Source organism: Manduca sexta, chromosome 11 (genome assembly GCF_014839805.1).
Source record: "Manduca sexta isolate Smith_Timp_Sample1 chromosome 11, JHU_Msex_v1.0, whole genome shotgun sequence".
Classification (NCBI taxonomy): domain Eukaryota; kingdom Metazoa; phylum Arthropoda; class Insecta; order Lepidoptera; family Sphingidae; genus Manduca; species Manduca sexta.
Window position 1 is genome coordinate 6,638,153 of NC_051125.1, and position 21,556 is coordinate 6,659,708.

Consider the following 21,556-nt stretch of genomic DNA (forward strand, 5'->3'; position numbering starts at 1 on the left):
AAGTTACAGAATCATTTTATATTGCATAGAACATTGCTACTGATATAATGATGTATTCGTAAAAAAAATCAGTAATATTATAAATAGTTTTATAAGTGAGACATTTGAAAAGTAAATCAAGGCGTACCAATAAAAAAAATATGCAACTCGTCTCTACATTAATTTAGTAATATTGCTGTTCTCTCCTAAGTTTTTCTCCTACATAAAATCCTTTCTAAAGAAAAATACTGCAATCACCAGCTGATTTACGGCAAAGTGACGAAGCTCAATCTATCTTTTCTCTTAACGGTATTTATAGTAGATCCATCGACGAAGACATCATTGAAGACGTAATTACCTTTCAGGGTAAACTATTAGTTTACTGTAGGCGGCGCTGGAGTCTTTATCGCGTTATTCACGAACAATTAACGTCGCAGCGCGGTCGATCTGATAACATTCTGATAGCTTAATTGACCCATTGTGTGTTATAAATATCAGCTTTTCTTTTTTATGAACGGTTTGCATACGGGGAAATATAGTAATTAACGATCTAATATTACATAGATAAATAACATCACATCTTGTTCTTTTTTCAGGGGTAAGCAGAGATATTATCACATCCACATTTCTCCAGACACACAATTCCTTTATAAACCAATCAATAAAATGAATTAATAAGATTAAAATACGAATATTAAGTATAATTTGTTGATCCAAAATAATCTCTTCTCATCTATAAAACGTTCTTAGGATACTTTTCCTTCATAAATAATATTTTTTTTAAAATTGCAGAACACCTCCTATAATCAGCATAAAGTATTCCGTCAGTTATGTACTCTACGTAACACAGAAACTAGAATCAGGCGCACAGGAAGCGAGAGGAAAGTGTGAAAATATAATGTGCTATGTTATGACCATTATGACCATATGACCGTTATAACCACAAAATACATAGCGCACATACAAAATACCGGTCCGCATTTCAATAAGACTTATTTTATGTTGAAATAAAAGGAAATAAAAACGTCAGAAGTCACGTCCCTTATAAATTCTGCTGAAATATTAACCCACAGGAACACATCGGAACCAGAAACTCAATTTATTTAAAGAAAAGCTGGGTGTTATTTCCAGTCACACTTTGTTCAACTAATTCAGATTGATTCCAAGGAAATCGGAATACCTTTGATATTAGCTGGCAGCTGATCGTGCCGTGGTCTGCGTCACTCTCTCGCTCGATCGTGACCAGACAAATATCATCGTTGACGTTTGAAGTGAGACTAATTATTTGAAACCAGACTATAATTGTTGCAGTTCATTCGATTTAATCGCGGAGCAACGACCTAAAAATATGTTAACATAATATGTACCTCCTATGTTCTTTTTTATCCTAGGGTAAAAGTCAAGAATGTCGATCAATAAGAGATGTTGCTTTGCTTAAAGTTTGTTAGAATTATTACGGTCTTAATGCATTTGTACGGGGTGACGGAAAATTCGTCTCAAACAACGCAACCCCTCGTAATGAAGTAGAAATGTGGGTTTTTCTCTATATGTAAAGTATTCACTACCCAGTTGGAGACAAAAAAAATTAATACTTCCCCACCAATATCAAAGTCGCTTTCAATCCCTTTTCAATTCTATCAAATTCGTAGTTAGCACGAAATCAGCTTGCTGGTAGAGATCTGTGCTTAGCTTGTGTTACCACGTGAACAAGAAGAATGTTCGAGTTTTAGTTAAAATTTATAGAAAGCAATATCAATGTGACTGTGTAGCTAGTATATTCCAAAGATATTTTGATTCTAAATGAAATGCCATACCATCACATTAGGCGACTGATCAGCAGTTATTTTAATTGTTAAGCAACGTCGGACTCCACTTTGTCAGTGAATCTTATACCGTCGTTTTGTGTAACTAATTGAATAAATATGATTCGTTTCCTTCCTATAGCCATTAGAATAGAAGAATGTCTATTGTGCGCATTGGTCAATGGAAGGGGGCGAACGTCGCTCCTGTAAGGAACCGCGATGCCGACAAAATTTTTGCATCAACAGAATTTACTTTATGCAATACCACTGGAATTTCTTTTTATGCTTAAGATGTTTAAAATGTTTTAGTTTTTTCACCAATCATCAATATATTACAGGAAAAGTGGAATAGAACATATACATATACATTTCATTTAAAACTTAGTAAATTAGGAGGTTAACAATTTAACTTTAATTTAACATTTTACTGAAAACTTGCTAAATTCGGCGGCAAGAAATTTTGGTTATAATAAATAGTTAATATTCTCGTTACATTACCTATCCGTGAAATGGTAGTCGACAACCAATAATAATTTGCGCGTGTTTTCAAAAATAACCAGTATCCATCGAGAATGCATACCCACGCATAAAATTGATATAAACACAAATAGAAAATCAATTGCGATTTTACATTTCCATTGTATAAATTCATATCACCTCTACAGCGACGCTTTTATATCCAGTTACATCATACAATCCACTACAGCTGAGAACTAGAAAATTGTTAGAAGAGCTCCCATCACTACGTCCCTATTTTTATAATATATGATTTTCAGTACGATTAATGGTAAATGTCCAACAGAATTGCCTCATACTGCACGGGCCAATTAATTGTTCCAGTAATAAGCTGATTCCCCATTGTCAAATGGATATGTCGTTTCTATTTGCGATAACAGTAAAATGTACTTTAATGGTACTAGCCGCACATACTGTGTAAACAATGTCATTCTGTGTTAATGGTTCAGTGTAGGATGGATCTCGTTGCTATCAATTTTATTTTACTTTTATAGCTGTCAATTTAGATTGCTAAAAGGGTTTTCGTTAACTTTGTTTAGTTACATAAATCACTGTACATTTCGGGTAATGTCCAGAAATCAACAAATTGATAGGTCTTATGTGTAATTTGAGTATAAACAAATACATATATATAGCAATTTTCATGCTAGCGGTATGATGTTTCACCCATAGAAGCAACAAGAATCATAAATGATAGATAACGTATGATTTGTACAATAGTTACAGAATCGTTAATAATGAAAAAGGAATGGAATAGAAAAGGATCCACACACCTGTGTGTACACGCCGCGGAACAAGCAACCTCTTTGTGAATCCATACGTTACAAGTGGCTCAAAGGTTCCGAAGTTCGTGAAGTCATTTCCGATTGTCCGTAATGACCGATGAGCCAGTGCCGATGACTTGTGGGTGGAAACATCCCCTCGCGACAAACGAGACTCCTTTGTTGCTATGAATTGCGTAAAAAAATCGTTACGTTTGTCGGTCAGACGACGCGAATTGCATCCGCTCTTCCGACTTTTGTCGGCGTCTCCTATTGTCGTGTCCGATATTTTTGATAAAATTACGTCACACAATGAGAGTTACATTCAATGGCTTGTTGTTCAATTGTTGTAGCCTCATTGAGCGAATGATGTATGATCTCGGTATGGTTCTGTTGCGAGCTGTTCCTTCCGTTCGTATTTGCCTTCGTAATGTTATTGCACAATACTACGATATTTACTGAACATTAAGATCCGTCTGACTTATTGATGGGTTTGAACGTTTAATTGATAATATTTTTTTTTGTCAACTAATTTTATGGGAACGCAAATATGTTACATTTATGTATCCTAAACAAAAACCCCATTATAGTAATGCGTCACAACATTTTAGTGGTTCGTTGTCAGTAACCCTTTCAACAACCTCCAGCGGTACTATATCAGAATTAATAACCCGTGAACGCGGCCGGGGCATCGCGGTACCTATTCTGTTGCAACTTTTCTGATTCCGGGATTGTTTTACGCATTATTAACCTGACAATTCAATTACGTAGATTATAATAAAGATAAAATATTTATACAGCAAGGAAAAAAAATGTAAAACATGTATAATTTGACAGCATAATTGCCAGCGTAAATTAAAATAACGCTAGTTCTTTCATTTACGGTACAATTTTCCACCAAAAAAAAGCAATGGTATTTAGAATACCTAGAAAAAAATGAACATCGCCTTTAGTTTAATAATACTCAAATAATTCCGTGTTTTAATACCTTTTTAGCGAAACATTAATTTTGTGCTTTACAATGGGGAATCAATCTCGACGTGGCGGGGTGCGATATAAAACGCGATGAATACTAAAACAACTGGCAGTTAGTAGGGTGTGAAGGCGGGAATGATTAGGCAATATCCTGCGGGTCCCTCCGGCGCGCCCTCCGACCCCTGCTGTTACATCTTACTTAATGCGCCCGAGCTATTTTGATCGGACATCTGATTTTCGACGAATACAATATTGGCTTTTGGTGTTCGACATAATCAGATAAAGTAAGTTCTCAGTTTCTTTTGACTAGGACTTGTAATTCAAATTTGTTTATTGTAGTCAAGTTAAGATCTGTTCTTTCTATTGTATTAGTATTATTAACTGCAAATGCAGTAAATCTGTTTAATTAGCCAGATATGTCTAATTACCTGAACTGTATCGTTGTATTTTTCTATCAGTTTGTGCTTACATTTGGCCTAATTATCATAATTTTATTGATAGTATATAACAATAGCTTCATTACAACTAATCACGTTTAGATTAATTTTTAAAAAAGAAATAACTTTATTGTAACATGAATGCTATCATGACATAGCAGAGAAAAATATTTAGGTTTAAAAATTAAATTAAATATAACATAACAAAATAACTGCATTATATTTCGAATCTATGAAACATTTTTGAAATATTTTGATTACATCTTACCGGATTATCCTAAGATATTCTATAAAAAACTTTTCTATCAGACTATATTTAAATACATCAAAATTTAAATGAACATTGCGTGGCCCGTGGACACTGTAATCTGGCCTATGCGAATCAGAGCGCGATATTAAAGGGATCCATCACAGAAGCTTTGCGGTGTCACCCTTTATTCGCTTAATTACACAGTCATTGTCGTCACCCTGAGAGTTGACTGATACCTACTGTTGCTATAAACTTTGTTTTAACACATCTGTTATATTTTAAATAGGATTACGGTTAACTTGTTCGGTCCTAACAAGCAAAATAATTATTTGTTTTTATTTTAAACGAATTTATTTAAGTATCTTAAGGTTTATATGTTAGTCTATTTAAAATATTAACGATTCTTTGTTTCAGAGGATATCTATATTCCGATAGGGAGATGATAAAAAACTAAATAATGAAATTACTGCTCCCTGACTAGATATGAAAGAACCCTAACTGAGTTGAGCATATGTGAACCTGGTATACCAGATAGTAAATCAGAAAGGAAAAAAGATTTAGGTCCACTATCTTCATTTTTATTTTTATTGCCCTGGATGACGAACCTAGCTTGCCGTTCGCCTGATGGTAAGCGACACGACCGCCCATAAACAGCAGATACACCATCCAACACCTTGAATTACAAAGTATTGTCCTGCAGTCCACTGCGCTTGCCATCCTGAGACATGAAATGTTAAGTCTCACTATGTCCAGTTGTTACACTGGCTACATTGTAAATCAATCTTTTTGCTAGACGCTTCAAAACAAAATTAATTTATTTATTCCATAAAATCTTAGTCAATTAAAAACATTAGTGTTGGTAAACGCGTTCACGAGCTCAAGTCGTTAACGTAAGACGACATCGTGCGCCATAATGTCCCTTTAATTACAAGGGAAAAGTTGATTAAATCCTTGCTTTCACTCCAACACCTTCTCACGATAAGCCAAATTAATGTTTAACACGAGGGTAATAGAGTTTTTAATACAATGTGCGAAAGCTGATGAGGCGGTCTTAGAAGACAGGAATCTTGTACATAACAATGGCGCCATGTACGAATATTTTTTTTATTTAGTTCAGATCTTAATCAGTTAAATTTAACTCCAAGGCAACTAAAGTTTGAGTAAGAACGATTTAAAAAAAAATAAGTGACAATAACTCTAGAGAAGAATATCATAGGCTTCATAAAAAATGTGGATTTATTAAAATGATGGATTAATTAATCGTTGACTCTACTAAAATGTCTATGGGTACGTGAATCAGTAGTGAGAAGAACGAGGAATATTAGTATATTACTGCGCCATGGCTTATCAACACGCGTGACATCGTAATAAAGTTAACGTCAGTATAAACTATCAGGGGGCAATAGACATAGGTCTGGATTAGCGTAAATCCATGCATGGACTCGCATACAATGAGGGCGCTACGATCACTGCCTATACAGTAAGTTATGAGTCGAAGCGGTTTATGTCTCGAACTAGGTGTTGGTCGCTGCTGCGCCCGCGTGAAAAGACTTTCCACCTACAAAAGTTGCTAAAACACCATGACGCTAGCGACATCTGTTTATAAATTAGATTAAAATATTCTGTTATTTCCTATGGAAACAATTTACTAGGATAAAAAGGAGCCTATGTGTTAATTCAAATCACAGATGTGTTGTTCAGCTGTTTCTGCTTTTAATTCTTACAAACATCCAAACATTTTCATTCACTTTCGTACTTTTTTTTATTTTATTTTTTTACAACTCAAACAAACCTATACCACTATTTGTTTTTATTATGAATTAATGTGGCTGTAAATAATAGAATTATATTAATGAAATAAGATTTAGCGTCTGATCATCACGTATTGTCAGCCATTGCTATAAAATTTAAAATTTCGCGATTGTATGGGCAGTCGTGGCAATTAGTATTAGCGCAAATATTTTAAAAGCCTGGGACATATTTTTAAAAAAATCACTTTTTAAATTATTTTATTAGATATTATTTCTCAAATTTACTTCCCGTTTTGTCATTTACAGTGTCTCATGCAATAAGAGCAATAAAACGCTCACAACTTCTACATTGGATCTAAAATCTGAGCAGGCAGGGGTGGCTGCAACACGACAATCAAATGTACTGGCGGTTTTAATATTGTCGACGATTTATAAGGATAAGTCGGCGAGAGTAAATATTAAATTTGTTAGCGATACTTTGGTATTAAGTGGGAGGGACAGACTGGCTTGTTTGTAAATCTGCGTAGATAAATGTATTGATATTTTGAATAAATTATTTGAATGTTTGTTTATTTACGATTTTTTCCACTCGTATATTATAAAAAAAAAATGAATATAAAATGTCGTTATGGAGTACGCTGGTGCTTGGAGATTGTTTACGTGGTTCAGGTTCAGAAAATAGTGACGAAGTAAATGGCCCGTCAAAAATAGTTAATAAAGGCAAAAAATAAAATAATTTTCACGAGCATTCTCATTTTAGATAATATAATAATTACTAATATAAATTCACTGTTTCACTGTCTACCTTGCATGAGTAATATAGATCTAAGAAACCTTTATTCCCATTTATATACTTATAATAATGCCTACCTAATTTCAATAAAATATATTATGTAATCAGTACGTTTATACGAAGACAAAATCTAGTAAACTATAAGTTAGAGAAGGTATTTACACTTTTTTTAAACAAGCACAAGGCAAGGAGAGGAATCGAATTGGATTATCGGCCTGCAATATACAGGACTATTAATTTTCATTAGTGAAACTATGTTCTGTCTCGCCTTAACACTGAACGAAATTTAATCTCGTAGTATAAAATCAAACAAATTCAATAAATAAGACCATATATTATAAAAATGTAATATATTTATAGCAGATGGAATAATAATCATAGCAACTGGGCCACCGAAATAAAATTTCTTATATCTAAAGTATTAACTTGAGTTTTTATAATAAACCAGTATATCATGACTTTTCGCCAATATCTTGATAAAAACGAAGACAAAATCCGTCCCGACTGTTCACGACAGTTTACTAATATTACTTACGCAGAAGCATATATCACGTCACAACTCACAGAACGTAACCAATCTCAAACATTTTTAATATATTGAAACAATGTGAGTGCGGCCATTATGTTAGCGAGAATAGAAATAAGTTGCGCCGTAAGACATCCACCTAAGTAGCCCCCGCGTAGGAGGTACCTACATAAATCTTCACATATTGCCCCGCTCTAGTATCCTGGCCTGTAAGAGAAACAGCCAACCCTTGGCTGCCTCGTTATTGACTCTCACTCCTTGTGTCTTTGTCCTTTTCTAACCTAGCTGAAATCCGCCACAGCCTTACAGTGCCGTCTCCCTTCAATTTCAATTTACTCGAGTCGGATTTTCAAGGCTTTATAACATCACTCGCTGTAGTATAGGCAAAAGAATAAGATAAATTGTTCGGAATCGTGTTCTATCACATGCAAAAGGTATTGTAAATTAACTGTCGTAGAAGTATATCAAAATTCGTACCAAATGATATTTATGTTTATTATGTGTCCAATATGTGGTAGTTTTTAATAATTATATAAAGGCTATAGAATACTATTTACAGATTTTGTCTTCATAATGTCAAAAAAATACTACTTCATGTAGATGATACAACAGATTGCAAAAAACTATAAAGACATTTTATATCTATGCATCTAGAAGACAGATTAACTTATTTTTATCACAAATTCGATCGATGTAGAAGATTACGTAGATTTTGCATTGAATTAAAACTCTGTTTAGTTTGCATGTAGCCACTTCGCCCTCCGTATTACGTTCTGTAGCTAATAGACACGACACTCTTTCTTCTTGTTAAAGGTAAAGTAAGGGCCTCGATATAGTAGCCTTTTTGCTGTATTTTAGTTCTTAGTACTTTTCATCCAAGTAAAAAAGCATACTTCATTATAAAGTTAAAAAATACAAGTTAAGATGTTTTTAAACGCCTAACCGCTTTATATGTATTTCTGTTATTAAACAGATGTACAAGCTTTATTTTATCCGTTTGATAAATGTTATATAGCCAGATATATTATACGTATAGTAATATGAGGCTTAATATCTTTTGTCGGTAATGTCTGGCATAGTCAAACAAAACGTAACACTCTATAATAGAATTAAAGTAACTAAGCGCATTAGCGACGTATGCTTAGTTGAGCTTTATGCTGATTTACTCATATATTTGAATAAAAACAGTAACATTTTATTAAGAACTACATATGTGATAAGATTGTTTCATAAAATTCAGGCGCTCTAGATAGTTTCTAGCTGCGTAGCACCATTCCAGATTGGTTAAGGTTATCTCTTACCAACTATATATATAGTAATTATACTTTACCTATGTTAATAATTTTAAATTAGCTCCTGTCTCGTTCTTAGTTATTATCTCATTCTTATTTTATCCAATCGCAGTGTTTGAAAGTGGTGGCCTCTTTACCTCCATGCTACGTGGCATAATCTCAGATTGTTCTAATCAATAGCACCGTTATTATTCTGTTCTTGTGTTTCACCTTGCATACCCATTTGCTGAAACGTTCTGCTAAGAAAATACATATTCCATTTCACCTCCAAATAAAATAATAGACAAACACTTTCAAAAATAATTTTATAAGCTACACCTACGACTCAGAAATAAAATGGTTGATGTCATGAAAGGCACCGCAGCGCTCGTCATTATATACGGGGACCATATGGAGGTTGGAACACCTATTATTATCGTAATAAATGTGTAGTAAGCACACTTCGTTTTTACCATAGAAGTAATATAATTTACATCGCTTAACAAAATCAAATTCCGAACATCAAACACCTAATAATTAATAATCTTAATGAAATATGTTAATGAATTAATCGCCTATTGGCTAAATCTGGGCTTAAATAATTCCTTACTGAATGTAATTAGATATTAGTGTGGCCCCAGAATAAAATATCAATTTTAATTACGTATGATATTTAACAATACAAGCCCAGCTGCCGCTTCGTTTTCGCGAAAATTATTGCACAGCTTCTATGAGACAGCCAAGTCATCGACCGATGTGGGTGTGATCGTCTTTATATTTGCCACATAAATAAACTTTGATAAATCACGTGCCATACAAAATCGAGTGCTAGAAAAAAATACTCTTCATGTGCCCGGAGTAGATATCAACGGCTTCTTCGGACGTGTGTCACGCACGTGCTAGTCTTCATATAGGTGAACTAAAATCAATCGAGTTTTGAAAAACTGTGAATCCAATAATATTACAAAAATTAAAGATTTGATAGATTCAGGTAAATTATAAACATTTAACTTCTTTTAAAATCAGAAGAATTCATTATTCACCATGAATCAGATTTATATTATGAGTTGAATATATTTATAGAAAATAGTACAACAAATTAAAAAATATGTTTTCATGAATGAATTATATCAATTGTTTAATTTTTATATGCAATCAGGCTATGATGCTTATTACAATAGAAAAATAAGATTTAAATCGTACAAATTCTGATTCGAAAATGTATTTTGAAATTCGATACTTTGTGCTTAGTGATTGATTTAAGTCAGTGTATAGATAATTAAATCGATCTTCACAATTAATAACAATGCAAAAATGTTACCTATGTATACTTAGGTAATAAGGTCGACTCCTGCTAACACACGACCTTCAGCTAGGTTACTTATGAATGATCTATTATGTTTACGCGAATATTATACCTAGAAATAAAACTAATTTTCGAATATTATGGCGATTTTTTATATTCTAGTTTTCTCCCGACGCCACGTTGAGGCATTGCAGCCTTCGTGGTCATGGGGCGGATTGAGGTATAAGTCGTCTGAAAAGTCAATGTTACAATATCTACCTACATTTTACAATTATACAAAATACAGATTTTAGACTATACAGATAGCCGGGAAAATACGCAATTAAATCCGAAAACTAATTTTGTTTCGACGATTTACTTATTATAAGTAAGAAATGAATAATATTTTTCTAGAGCATAGTAATAGCCATGATTTGTCAGTACACTTGGAGTATTCAGCAAGTTTACGTACGCCGAGTGTGCGGTCGCCATTCAAGATCATCCCTCATTGTCCTTTTGTCCGCGCGTCAGTGGCCGCCCAAACATCTATTCTCTCAGGACGGCAAAAAAAATCAATGTTTACCTTTATACTCGAGCACATATTTTTATACAAAGTGTGGTTTTATAATGAGAACCGTTTACAGAATAACGCCTGTCCACAATAGCCAAATGTGGGCAGGAATTAAAGGTGCCGTGATAAATGGACACAGACGAGTCAAATCTTTTGGTATGGCTACAACGAAGTGTCGGCCAGCTACAAAATAATTAACTACTAAGTATATTATAAAATATCGTCATTATTATTGTTATAATTAGGTGAATTGCAAGATAATTTAAGAACCTAAATGTTTTTATAGCACTCTTCGTCACGTATAACATATGACTAAATATATGGTAATAAATAAAATAACACGCATTAATCTTATAAAGCTATCTCTCTTTTACATTTTTTAGGAATACGAAAGTTATATCCATTATGTAAGATAAATGAGTTTCGCGCAAAAACGTGCATGGATACAGTTTCGATCCAGTTAAACGAACAAATAAATTAAAAATAATTTGACCGTCAAAAATCTGGAACAATGTTATAAAGCAAAGGCCGAAGAAATGTTGGCACGCATCACCGCCGTCATTGAGAGCACAGACACGCAACTTGTACAAACAGTTTCTGACATTGAACCGATCAATTAATACATCAAATACTGCGAACGATTTACTCGTGCCAAAGTTTTATTAACATATTAAATTAATACTGAACTTTTACAGTTAATAGGTAATTCTGTACTTTCTTCTAGCTATGCCAAACATCGAGTGATCCTCGCAATCGTTCTCAATGGGTGGTCAGCTACATTTGATTCATTCATCGGTTGTGGCACAGATCTGTGTAATCAGTACACCGAAAAACACTGATGCTTCCTTGCCGGACACTTCCGTGCGGATGTTTCGCATACCATTGTATTTATACGAAAAAATAAATGCTACTTTCCTTTATAAATGTATCAATAATTTAATTTGAGAGAAATTGAACAACTAGAAATTATAAAGTTAATATATCTTCACTCTATATTCTATATACTTAACGTCTTAAAAAGGAGACATTAAGAGCCGTTCCTTTAAAATGTTTTTATTATGCATTAAGTAATGAATCCTAAACAAACCAAACAACATCTGTTGAAAACAATTACCTCGTCTCCGCAAACTTAAACACGTGGCGTATTGTTCTAGTCTTACAAACGAAATATACGAAAAGGTGCCGGATTTGTCACTTCAGTAACTATTCATAGATAATAAGTAACTGTTCTAACTCGTGGGAACCGAGAGTCCGAAGCATTCGCATCCGGATTGTACCTGACAATGATTTTTTGCATGTACTAAAACACTCGTAGTAAATGGCTGTTCATTGAATTGTCCTCTGCCTGGAGTATCGGCATTCATTTGAGAGAATAGAGTCCATCTTCATGAAATTAGCCATCAACAAACCTAAAGTGTAAGAGTGACAAAAAACGGGAGGATGTTTTGTTTCAAAAACAATTATAATTTAGTTTCTGCCTATAATGATTTAGAGCAGTGAGGATACTTTTACTACTTAATTATTTAAAGTTGCTGAGTAAGACCTCTTGGAGTTACACGCATATATCTAAAGTGATGCTAATTTACTAGTTTCTGTCATATCAACAACTAACAAGGGTTTCGGTATTGCAATATTATGATTGAAGATACACCTTAGTATTTTTATTGTACCCGCAATCTCCCACATTTGCACTAGGGCTATCAAAAAACCCTACTTATACCATAGTTTTTATTTAGGTTAAATAATATTGAGCATTTTTTTTATATAATAGAATTAGAAGACAAAAAGTTATTCACTTTCAGTCTACCTGCACTCGGGGAGTCCCTTGTAGTACGCGAAGTTGTATATTTTTATGAATGACCACCATTTATGAATGGAAGCAATTAGGGATCTATACACGGTGCCTTCCTCTTTTTAAAAATACTGCATGCCTGAATCAATTTCACGCTTCTGAGCCGTTGCATAAAACTAAATTCTAACCCAAACATGGGTCACAAAAACCAATAGCAAAACTGAAATTTTGCGTTGCGATTTGTGGAAAATAAAGATTTGCATGAATGAACGCCTCCGAAGAATAATCTGTACCCAAAATAGTGGTCCAATGTGCCACTATTCGAACGAATAAACCTCATTTGAGTTTATACACGTATACAATTCCATTGTTGCGGAAATCGATGGCATGTAATGTTTGTATTTAATTCTAGTTGAATTTCTTTCAATACAGCTGATGTACACTTTATGACACTACATAAAAATGTTTTTATTAGTCGTACTCATAGTTATTATATCTATGTCAGTACTGGGTACTTACCATGTTAGTAGGTAGCAATGAAAGTACGTAATCAGAATTGTACCTATTGCCAATTACAAATATTGCGATAAACATTATCAAACAATACAAATAGATTATACAGTAAATTATTGTTATCGATATTGTCTATTATCTTTGAAATGTGGTATAGAAGTAGATACTTCACAGAAAAGATAAAATCAGTACGTCTTATCAAAACAATATCTACATAATACTTAGGAAGATTTCATAAAAGTACATGTGCAGGTATTCTCTACAATCAAAATTCAATATAGCTCTGAACTTTTCTACCTCAATTGACTTAATTTCTTTCGTAGGTAATTCTCGGATTTTTTTTAATAAGAATTAATAAACTTTTATCTTTTAATAATTAAAATATTAATTAAAAATATTTATATAGAACTAGACCACGACCGTCGGCGACAAACTGTCTGCCGGTATGAATGAGTCGCATGGCCGCCCATATTTTGAAAGACATACAAATATTCCCACTTCATTTTTGCCACGAGAAATCCTTTTAGAGGCGCGATACTTTGACGAGGGTCTCCTTTCCGGTCGCAACTCGCATAAAAGAGGCCAATTATAAGAATTAACTAGGTCCGTGCTGATGTCCTCTCAAAAAACCGACACAACAGCTTCCGAACTTCAAAGAAATGAAAAGGATGAAGGATTAGCTATATTCATTTTATTTATTGAGATAAAAGTCGAATTGAAAATTATAAAAAGACTGAGTGACCGTTAACGTTTAGAAACACGAAAAGATATAAATGTATCCTAAGATATTTCATATGATTTATTTTTACTTAGCTCGGGTAACAAACAAAACAATTATTCTAGGGAAACTTTTTATTATAATCACTGTTGTTGAGTTGAGCGGGTGCCATTGTCGGAGGACAGAAGATTGGATGCCCCCTGCGGTAATCCAATTTACTCTTTTACTGGACGCTCGGTTCAAAAAACTTATATTGTAACTTCCGAAACTCTACAATGATAACTTTGTTGTATGAGATTAGCAAAATGTTAATATTTTCATAACGTAATTTCTAATCGTGTGAATTCATTAAAGTTTGAGAATATGATTAGAAGTTTTAATATTTCATTACATCTCGCATAAATAACTGAATTAATTAGAATAGCATTTGTCACAAAGATAGACCAAGTCCTAAATTACCCCTCTTAGTCTACATTTTATTGCGGCATAAGTTACAATGAAACTTTGATTCCTGATAAAGACTTTAACGCGGGCGCAACCAAGAGCAATGTTTTGTATTGAATAAAATAATATGTTCGCTTTGAATAATTTTTAAGTAATTTAATTACGTATAATGGTATTTATACTTAGTCTGGCCATAAATACTGTTACACTTAATTATAAAAAAATATTACATTTGAATTTCGAATCTGTCATTTTTATACGATTGTTCATTGTGTTTTCTCATTTTGGCGCCAATACATTGTAAAATATTTTGCGATATTAAAATGGTGTGGGGTGATAAAGAGAACCGAATCGCTGTGATAGCATTACACAAAGTAGGTATGGAGCCAAATGCAATTTTTAAAACTCTCCATACACTTGGTATTAGTAAAATGTTTGTGTACCGGGCTATTAATAGGTACAATGAGACCTCCTCTGTTTGTGACAGAAAAGATCTGGCCGTCCACGTAGTGTTCGTACGAAAAAGGTGGTCAAAGCAGTAAGGGAAAGAATTCGAAGAAATCCTGTCCGAAAGCAAAAGATTTTATCTCGGGAAATGAAGATAGCACCTAGAACCATGTCGCGTATTTTAAAAGATGACTTAGGACTTGCAGCCTATAAGAGACGCACTGGCCATTTCTTAACTGATAATTTAAAGAAGAATAGGGTGGTAAAATCGAAACAACTACTGAAGCGGTACGCAAAGGGAGGTCACAGAAAAATTTTGTTTACGGATGAGAAAATTTTTACAATTGAGCAACATTTTAACAAACAAAATGACCGTATTTATGCTCAAAGCTCTAAGGAAGCTTCCCAATTAGTCGACAGAGTGCAACGTGGACATTATCCGACTTCAGTGATGGTTTGGTGGGGTGTTAGCTATGAAGGAGTGACTGAGCCATATTTTTTGTGAAAAAGGTATCAAAACATCGGCACAAGTGTATCAAGATACCATTCTTGAGAAGGTAGTTAAGCCCCTTAACATCACCATGTTCAATAACCAAGTATGGTCCTTCCAGCAAGACTCGGCGCCGGGTCATAAAGCTCGGTCCACGCAGTCTTGGTTGGAATCGAACGTTTCGGACTTCATCAGAGCTGAAGACTGGCCGTCGTCTAGTCCCGATCTTAATCCGCTGGATTATGATTTGTGGTCAGTTTTAGAGAGTACAGCTTGCTCTAAACGCCATGATAATTTGAGTCCCTAAAACAATCTATACGATTGGCAGTGAAGAATTTTCCCATGGAAAGAGTGCGTGCTTCTATTGATAACTGGCCTCATCGTTTAAAGGACTGTATTGCAGCCAATGGAGACCACTTCGAATAAGCTTTTTATATTTTTAATTGTTTTATATTTATGTATTAAACTGACACACTGTAAAAGTAATAAATGTTATTTGCAGTTAACAATTTTCTTTTTTCTTTATTACAATATTTATGGCAAGACTAGGTACATTATGAATAAACACCAATGCCACAAAAATAATAAATTTTATTACATGAAACTTGTTTTAATACGAGATAATGACCACCTAAGGTGATGAAAACATTCACAACAAGGCTATTAAGCCGAGCACACTACCCGGCTGTATGCACAATACAAATTACGCTTCGTTACACGTACAGCTCACCTAAGTGTGCGTTTATCACCCTTAAAAGCATAGACATTATTCATCACTAACGTGGCACTAATAGACGTTTGGTTTTCTCACATAACCTCTCATCATTGAGCCATCAGTGGCATCAGGCTCGGCCGCTCTGATAAGAATAATTAATCATGGCCCAGGCGTGGCCCCGAGTGACCATTAGCCATAACTGCTGACTCACCACGACCACGACTCAGTGCCGGTGGTCGACATAAACGCTTCGATTCAATGGACTGCTTGTTAAATACAGTTTACTCATAGCCACGTTACAAAGTATCGTATTAAAATATTTTGTAGTCATGAAATAGTATTTCAAGGACGTCGAAATTATTACAATTAGTATGTGATTAATTCGTGTCAAGCTTAGGATGGTAACTTGAGTATATCCGGCTAGATTTGTGGGTGGCCTTTTTAACGTTAAGGTGGCCAACATACAAAATCGTTTACATACATAAACATACCTTCAATGTGTACTTATAATTTAATAATAGTATACCACTATGAAGACCAAATTGAGTCATTATTTGGATCTCCAGCTGCCATTTTTTGAACAGACTCGTGCGTTCAAGTTGCTTCTTCTAATTGTTATTAGTATTTTGTTTATGGTCATAAATTGTGTTCAGTGTTGGTGGTCGAAGATGTATAGCGATATCCGTGGCTCATTAATCGAAGACGGCTGACAGCTCTTTCACAACAATCGGCAGGGCGCCATATTGTGGCCGCTGCCGGAAGTACGTCAATATTGACGACTCAATTCTGCGCTTCCTGCCATTACTGGTGTGCTAGTAGGCACGGCTAGCTAGATAATGTGATATTTCTAGCAATTATTTGGCAAACACGAAGAATTAATTTAACATATAATATTATAAAATTTCGTGTATTCTGCTTGTGTACAATACTCATCTTATAATAGTTTTAATTTATAATTCGTGGATATTTTATAACAAACTATTAACAAAATATTGAAATATGTGTATTAAAAATGTTTTAAAACTATTTAAAAAAGACAAATCTTTATACTTTCTTTATCATAAGCGGAGATTATGTTGTTATCAATAGCATCCTTACAACCGAATAAAGATAACATTATGGTTGCAAACCCAACTTACCGTCACCCATAGCTGACTAAAACAAAGAAACAGTTTGCAAAGTAATCTTAAACTGTTTTAAGTTGGAATGGAAACTGTTAAAGTTGGTCAACATTAGAATTGGAAAGTTTGCAATTGGACGGGACGGACAGACGGCGACGCGTAATAAACGCATCGTGTACTGTCCACATATCGATTTTCTGATTTAGCCTCCCCCAACAGATAACAGCGCCAGGTAAGGCCAACTCACCCAATGCTATATCTTGTAGCATATTATGTTATTAAAATGTTGGAGTGCTCCATTTATAGACTTACCAATTGTTAAAAATTCATATCATTTAGGGACATAATACTACATAGAGTATTCGAATATTTAAATATTTGTTCTATTAATAAGAGTCTCGTGAATTAAAACAGTTGTAACAATAAAAACGATAAAAAAGCTTCAATAAAATAAAGTAGCATTAATAAAGATATACGAGGGCAAAGTGCACAGTTTCCTTTGATTGGACTCCGATTTATTGTGCGGAAATGCCGTTACTGCGTAATATTTCCGCCCAGCACTATTCATTTTCCCTTTTTTACAGAAAAAAGGGCGCGATGCGTCTTAATCGAACTGTGTGAGGGTGGACTTCAAAACACACGCCGATTTACACACACATATTCATCGTGGTACAATAAAAATATGTAGTATGTTTTAGAACCATAATTATTCACTCATAATTATGCAACGCACGAGTTTGGAACTAAAATACTTATTAAAAATAAATAGTGTATGATAGCAAAGTAAAAAAGGGCTTTTGTGTGAGACAAAACTACGAATATTACATATTACTATGTGATTTGATTGATTTTAAAGTGATAATTTTTCAAGGAATGTTCTCAATTTAACTTTATTAGGTACAAAATACATTGATCGTTTATTAATTATTTAAATATGTACGTTCATAAATCAAATTCGATGTGTAATAATCGAAGAATGTTTTATAAATGTAACAAATATTGAAATAACATAATGTAATCAAATCATGAATGCGCTAAACAAAAAGAATTGCCAGTTAGCTCAGTGGCTAAGACAAACGATTCGAAAAGATGTTCGCCCCGCGGAATCGATGCATAACCCCAAAACGGTCGCATCCGCCGGCGATGATATATGCGAGGGTATTTCCTGACACCGGCCAGTAGCTACTTGATTTAGCGGAAAGTCAGATAAAACCTAATGCGCACAACAAAAAATATATCACAATACCAACGCCATAAATATGACGGCCTGTCGTAAACCTTTATGTCTGTGCGTTGTAGCTGGCACGTGAAAAATGGCCCGCGCGATACACATACCGAAACTACATTTTAGCGAATGTTGGATACTGCTAGAAATTTTTCGATACAAAATAACATAAAATTTGCGTCATAAATTTTGTGATCGCCGACGAGCCGTTGAGGCAAACTGATCTTATGACATATTGTTGTTGGTTTAGCAAATATGTGATCTAATACTTTTAGCAAGAAGACCTGAAAAAATATAGAATACATTATGTCTGAATTAAACAGTAAATAAACTATGTTACTTCACTGCATAGGTAAATATAAATAACACATTTTTCTGTCATTTTAAATATCCACTGCACATTATACGGGTATATAGTTATTAATAAAGCGTTAACCCTACATGGAATACAATCTTGACCTAATCCCAGCAAAGCCTTGCAACGTGACGACAACGGGCAATAAATATGAAAATCATCGGGCGCTCCAGGAAGTGAGTTATTAATATTCGTTAGATCCACAACACAACGTGTTTATTAGAGTAACAGTAATAAATCCAGCGCTGGTGCCGCAGAGCGAGGGCGGCCGCGGCGCACGGTTAGCCGCAAAATGGCTCGCGCGCGTGCCGACAAAGCTCTAACGATGTTCTTCAGATCCTGCTACAATATTTGACGACTTTGATTTACTTATGGGATTTGTACCACGCAAGGGGGTCGGATAAATGTTCTTGATAAAATATTTTTCAATTTAAATTAGTAAATGCACGTTTTAATAACACCACAACGTGTGGTATAATTTCTCAACAGCTTTATAAATTCGGCAATCTCAGAATTTATTTTTTCATTTATTCAATGTTTTATAAGCTAGCTATAAGTGCGAGAAATTTCAAGCTAGTAAACGGAATAAATCCGCACTTGTCCAACTAGCTTTAATTGTATCGGTTTTATCTGATATATTGCTTTATCGTGTGCATACAGATAAGTAATGCCCATTGTCTTTTGCACAATCTTACACAATAACAAGTTATAACTGCAGTAATATACCATTTCCTTTGCTTTTAAGACTAGCCTACATTGACAGGCGCCGTTATTTAATTCATTTGGGAAAAAGATTGCAATTACAAATGTAATTAATAATAAAATACTCATGTAGTTCTACTACTTATAACTACTGCAACTCGGGTATAACGCGGTCAATACTCAGTTAGAACTTTCGGTTATTAAACTAATCGCTATATTAGGCCACTAAACGCTAGCCCAGTGTCTTCTTTATGGATAACAGGGGTGTAAAGTGTCGTTTTCATTGCCGGTTGCAAGGTGCACTAATGCTTGCCACGTTATCATCGTTTCGAGTCGACTGCACGCTGACCGCCGCGCGTCGCCCCGCGCTCGTCCATCATAACGATATTACGCTTACATCGACAATATTGTGTTTCATATTCTTGCTTCCTACTGCCTATCCTGTTTATAACAAGTTTTAACCCAATGTGATAGGGTTCAAAATGCTACAACATCGAACGACATAAAATCAATACCTCCCACAGTCGCAACTCTAACTGAGGCTTATACAATGCGGTACTGGTATTGTTGGAATTTATACTTTATAACAATGTGTATAGAAGTTATACGGTAAAGATAGAAGAAGGAAATTATGAAAACACTTACTGAAATGTTTAAATGGATAATGAATTTATTACTTGTGCGTGGTAGAATCGGGCCACAGCCAATTAGGTATTCAGTATAGCTGGTTCGCCAAGGACGACATATTTCATGGGGTTTCATATATTTTATATACACTGTGATATTACTAAAGCTAGTTTACAAAATAAGTGCTCATTTGCTGGTATGCTGGATAGGGAACGATTTAATGTTTATACAAATAGAAATAGATTTTCAAACCGCTTTAATGACTTCATTCGCACGTTGATATAGCCGCGATTTTGCCTTTTCGATAGCATTTCATCAACGAACATTTAAAATAACAAACAGCCAATCTCGCATGTCACCAACTCGCCAAATGAAACGTTGTATTTGTTGTGTATCGCTAATCGGCTTAGCTACATTCAATCGCTTCCATTGGCCTTTCAGCGACAGAAACGAAGGCGTTTCGAGAATTTATAGAAATTAATTCCCAGTTTGTTTGGCTATTGTGAAGCTACCGACGACTCCGGTCCTATTGTGTGTGAGTGTTATTTATTTAATAAACGACACTTCTTTGTTGAATATTTTCAATCAATGCTCACCGGAGGCGTTTGATTCCGCTCTTTATGAAATACAACGCGCCCATCAATAGGCCCATTCACACTAGATTAAGAAAAGGATTTACGCGTACGAGTTTACAACTTTTAGCAAAATACTATGTAACATTGATGTATACAAACAAATCTTAGGTTAAAAAATGTTAGTTGTAACAGTATAATTCAAAATCTAAAATACTTCTGTTGTGCCGATCTTGATTTATGGACTTGGAGGTGTATGCGCACGACCATTACTTTTCAGGAGGCAAAACCCTAAACTTAACTTTTATTTACATGTCTATCTTAATTTGTTGCTCGTAAATATTGCATACATAATAAAATACAACATTTAAGATCTGTCTCACAGTGGCGAAGGATCCATACAACTCGATTCCTGCCGGCTTCCCTTTCGTAATTTATGTAAAATCTAATTATCATTAGAACTGTTTTCTGACCGCATTTAAGCATATTTTTAGAACTTATAAGTTGCGTCGGGCTCCCTTTCGAGAAATTTCATCGCCACTGCTGTCTCACCTTATTAGTGGAACCGACCATAATAAAAAATGCAATTTTGTTTATACGCCCCCATGGTTAGAAGCCCGCGGGCCGCGATATCAAATTAAATCCAACAATGTTACTGGGTTAAACAACACGCACACATTATCTATGTAGTTTGCAATGACAACACTTTTCACAGAAAGGGCGGAAAGTTCCAGATACGTGACATTATATCTATAATGCGTGCAATAAATAGAACAGGTTAAAGAAAACACTGAAGGCACAGGTATTTCAGTAATCGGGTCGCAAGCTATCGCAGTTGGCAGCTAGCGATTAGATAAACGCTCGGGACTAGTAAATATTTAACTAGTAAACAATGCTTGGTCACATCTAGGTACCGAG